The 5,186-nt window shown below is 39.0% G+C and overlaps 1 pseudogene; it reads left to right on the top strand.

The window, feature by feature from the left end:
• The first annotated feature begins 3,718 nt into the window (after positions 1-3,718).
• LOC107499370 lies at positions 3,719-4,211 on the top strand (annotated as a pseudogene).
• The last annotated feature ends 975 nt before the right edge of the window (positions 4,212-5,186 follow it).

Genomic DNA, 5,186 nt, shown 5'->3' with positions numbered 1-5,186 from the left:
GGACTGAAGATTAAACTTTATAGTTTAGAAACCCAAGGACAACACTTTTTCTTGAGAGTGTACCTCACATCAAATAAATCTCTGCTGATATATGTCTCATTTACAACTTTCAAGTGAGGAGGTCATCTTTATGATATCCCAATAAGAAGATATAAAGAGATTAAACAATTTATAGAAAATCAAGAATAGGTCAAAATTAGAAAAATATGACCTCAGTCTTGGGATTATCTGCATTCTAAATGCAAAGATAATTTTGTCCCTCTGTCCATTGATGTTATAGCCTATGGTGGATCAGACATTTCAGCCTTAAAAACTCAGAGACAGAAAGTTGTTATTATCCATGCTTTTTAGTATTCCTAAAGAAATTTTGAAGGCCATAGTCACTGCTGTATTTCAGGAGTAATGGTGCTTTCACAGACCTGTGACCATCTCTGTCCACTACTGAATGCCCGTTGACGATGTTAGCCACTGCTTGAAAGAATTCAATCTGCAAAATAAGATGTAAGTACATGGCTTGCATATAGTTTCATCTGCCCTGGTCTTCCTCAGGCCCAGTCAGAAGTACTCTATGAGACTAAGATATGGGTTAGCCTACATGTATCACTGTGTTGCAAAAAGCTTATTTTGCAAGAGTTGCTTATCTCAGATGTCATAGAGTATCTGAGACTTTTCCAGAAAAAAATATAAAAAGAAATGTGTGAGCGAATGAACCTATAGGCTCTGCCAGTGTTCATTGCTTCCAAGCACCACTCAACTTATGAAATAGTCTTGAATACCACATGTTATGATTAGGGGTTGGATTCCATATCCCATGGTGAGCAAACTTTTAATTTCTGATGTATATAATCGAGTTGGTGGATTTAGTGTTAACAGGAATGCCAGGGGTAATTTCACTCTGTTCTAGACTTAAGATCCTTAATACATGGTGATTTTTCCCCCTGCACATCTATCTAAGACTCCCATATTACTTGGTCTGTGGTAGATTTTTTTATGTATTCACTCAGCAATTATTAGATACCTTCGCTGTGGGGGAAAAAAAGTCTAAGATGTGGTCTTGGCCAAAGACTTTACAATAGAACTAAGTTTATAAGAAATCAATAAAAAACATGTGCGAATATAATATTATATGAGGAAACTATATGTCTGAGTGTTAAGAGAGGATCAGCATGGCTATAGAACTGGAAATCTTAAAGAGGAGTAGCTTTCTCCACTTTTCGGAGCTTTCCAAATATTCTGTTTCTTCCTTTTTCCTATAAGTGAAAAATCCCAAATAAAACAGAATCTGTTCACTTCTGGGAATATGGAGTAGACACACTTCCCCCTATTCCTCCCACTAAATACAATTAAAATCTTTGAACAGTATGTACAAAACAGACATAAGGAGACTCTGAAATCCAAAGGGAATAATAGGAACTGAATAGGGACATCAGGATTTGAGGAACCATGTGGCAGTGAGTGCCCTGGGTTTCTTTGTGCTCATTTTCCCAGGCTTGGAACCGAAGAAGCTAGGAACCCAGAAATACCCATGAGCACAGATGAAAAAGGCTCTAATGAAAGTCTGCTCTCTAGTCTAGCCAAAGGACAAGGAAAGGGGCAGCCAGGAAAGACGAAACTCTTAGACAATAACTGCTCTACTCTAGCCAAACACCAAGGAAAAAACTGGCCCACCCATACCCACAGCAACAAAAGCCAAACAGGACCCGAGACTTCCACCCTCACGAGGCTGTAAAGAAGTACCCCAGTTCCCTTGCTAGGTGGGGTTAGAGAAGGCAAAGTAGGAAACCAGGACCACCTTTCTGCACGGGTTGGTAATGAGACTTCATCATAATAGTGGACTATCGTTTTGCAAGATGTTCCCTGGCACCCTGGGTAAAAGATACACAGAATCTCTCTGAGTTATTTCTTACCACCTCATATGAAGCTACAATTATCTCAAAATAAAACATTTAATTAAAAAATTAAATGAACTGAGGGATTTTTGATACTTGGGATGCCTTCATTGGGAGAGAAAATTTCATTCCGAGGATAATCCAAAATAATATAAAAGTTAGGTGTGTGCATTAGTTTCCTGCCACCACTGTAACAAATTACCACAAACTTGGTAATTCAAAGCAGCAGAAGTTTATTCTCTGACAGTTTTGGAGACCAGAAGCCTAAAACCAGAATCACTGGGCGGAAATCAAGGCATTGGCAGTTTCTGGTGGCTGCTAGCATTCCTTGGCTTGTGGCCCCATCACTCCAATTTTCAAATCATTTTCTACTTCATCTTCACATTACCTTCTCTTTTGTGTGTTTATTAATTCCCTCCCTCCCTCCCCAACAACCTCTCTCCCATAAAGACACTTCGTGTAATACTATTTAGGGCCTACCTGGTAACCTAGGATGGTCTTTTCTTCTCAAATTTCTTAACTTAATCGCACCTGCAAGATCCTTTTTCCATGTAAGGTTACATTTAAAGGTCTAGAAATTAGGACTTGATATCTTATTATCAAAATAAAATATTATTCTGCCCCACACAGTGTGCTAAGCAACCCATGTGTGAATGTGGTATATTTAACAAATCTACAATTTACAGAAAAATCAGGGTATTTTGTTTTTCTTTACTACAAACATTAACAAGGGTATTTTTGCACTAACAAATATATGTTTGAGCATCTACTCTGTGTCAGCTTTTCTTCTAGGCACTGAGAATAAAGTGGTGAAGAAAACAGGCAAAAATCCCTCTCTCGTAGCGTTTAAAATATTCTAGTGGGGGAGGAGGAACATGGGCAATGAATGAATGAGTAAAACTGTATAGAATGTTAGTTGATGGTAAATGCCATAGAGGAAAAACCAGGAAGGAGGTTAGGAAGTATCAAGGAGCTCTGTGTTGCATTTTTAAGTATGATAACCAGGGAAGATCTCGCTGAGCAGGTATAGCAAATTACTGACGTTTGAGCAAAGACCTGAACGGAACAGAGGTGGGGGGAGCAAGCCCTGTTTGTTTATCTTGAATTGCAGTGTGGCCAGTGCAAGAACAAGTGCAAAGGCCTGAAGAACAGCAAGGAGTCAGGGAGGCTGGAGTAGAGTGAGGGAGATGTTGGTAGGGGCTGAGATGTATCTCTTAGAACCCTTATCTACTTACGTTTAAATGGGATTAAAACAAGGATTATTAATTTGTGATGTTCCCATCTTTACCTCCCCCAGTCCTCTGCCCTTAGAGAAGACACATTCTTGATCTTCTTGGTCCAAGGGAGAGAGGAGAGTTGTCGGGGGCTAGGGCAAGAGGAATATGATGAATTAGAGGAGAGGATGAAAAGGGATCTAAAATATAATTTTGTTAAGTCCATCCTTTCCATGGTCTCTGACACAAAAAAAGATACAGGTGTGAGTTATTTTGAAATTATTTTGAACTGTGAATTTACTTTGAACTACATGAACTATATATTCTGGGACACCATTTGGGGACTGAGCTTCATGGGTCATGGCCTTTCTTCAAGATAAATTCCTACAAGTAAAATTGCTGGGCCACAAGGAACACTTTAAATTTTGATGCACAATATCAGATTCCTCCCAGAAAGGTTATACCATTTTATACCCCCAATGACTTGTTCTGTGCAAGCCTACCACACTGAGTATTAGCACTCTTAATCTTTGTCAATATGGTATGGGAAGAATGATTTCTCAATAATATTTGAAAAACTTTTCCTCCCTGGCTGCTTGAAGGTCAGCCGCCATTATGAACCACACGGTAACTATCTGGACCAAGAAGTTCATGACCAATAGACTCCTTCGATGGAAATAAATGGTCATTAATGTCCTTCATCCTAGCCAGGCAAGGGTGCCTAGGACAGAAATTCAGGAAAAGATAGCCAAAGTGTAGAAGACCACACCAAATGTCATCTTTGTATTTGGATTCAGAGCCCTCTTGGTGATGGCGAGACAACTGGCTTTGGATGGTTTACGATTCCTTGGATTATGCAAAGAAAAATGAACCCGAATGTAGACTTGCAAGACATGGCCTGTATGAGAAGAAAAAGACCTTAAGAAAACAGTAAAAGGAACACAAGAATAGCATGAAGAAAGTTAGGGAAACTGCAAAGGCTCACGTTGGTGCTAGCAAAAGCGAAGTGGAGCTTGGACGACAGAAGGAACAAAGAATGTTCGGTGACTTTGCGCTGATTGAGCAAATTTTTCATGAGAGGATTAATAACCTAAGAACTTTTATGTAAAAAAATAGTATTTGAAAAATTTGCATCTTGGAAATGTGAGGACAATATCTTTTCCTGTATTTATCGGACATTCGTATTTCCTCTTTGACAAATTGTCTGTTTCGCCCTATTTTCTATTGAAATATGCTTCTTTTTAAATTGAATTCATTAGAATTCATTAGAACCATTTGCTTTTTGGGAAATATTTTGATTTTGCCTATAAAATGCTGCAAGTTGGTTTACCATTGTATTGTCAGGAGTTCTTGGGTGCGTACAATAGATAGTGACTGGCTCATTCCTATAGAAAATGAATATTTTGAAAGGCTATTTGGTATATCACCGCATCATTGGAAAAGCTAGAGAACTGGACTCTGAAAATAGAATAGCACCAAGGAGGTGGGGCAGACAGCAGCTCAAACAGCACAGAGATGTCCTTAACCCTGAGACATGTGTGGTTCTGCTCTGGACCGGAAGCTAATTATCTTAGGTGGTGGTCCTATCACCTTTTAGGTTGGGAATTTGTTGCCTCTCAAAATGTTTAACATTCTGCCTTTTAGACAGGGGAATTTTTTTTTTTTTTGGACCCGTTCATCAAATATGTGCTCTTATGACTAAGGAGTCTCCTAATTCTCTTGCTGTTTTAGGTATATTTTATCACTCAGTTTCAATAGACCCAGCAAAACATCATGGGATACTTGACATTTTGATATCATAGGCATTAAATTGAAAAGCATTTTCATACAGTAAGCATAAGTTCCCCTTTCTTACTCTCTGGGGAGCTTAGTCATCTTTGTCCTTCTTATTTACATGGTTAGAAGCCAGTCTACACAGCTGAATAGACCAGTAACCCTAACATGTGCTAGTCCAGAGGAGCTTCTGGGTGATTCTCTGCTCCTTCAGTGTATCTTAAGAAGGCTAAAATGCTGGCTCCCTGTAATTGCCCTCTTCAGACTCAGCTGTGGAAAAAGGGGGATGAGTTCGTCGGTATGAAAATGA

The sequence above is a fragment of the Rousettus aegyptiacus genome, unplaced genomic scaffold (genome assembly GCF_014176215.1).
Source record: "Rousettus aegyptiacus isolate mRouAeg1 unplaced genomic scaffold, mRouAeg1.p scaffold_m13_p_8, whole genome shotgun sequence".
Lineage (NCBI taxonomy): Eukaryota > Metazoa > Chordata > Mammalia > Chiroptera > Pteropodidae > Rousettus > Rousettus aegyptiacus.
Note: the sequence above shows the minus strand (reverse complement) of the source record. Positions and strands in the feature narration are given on the sequence as shown.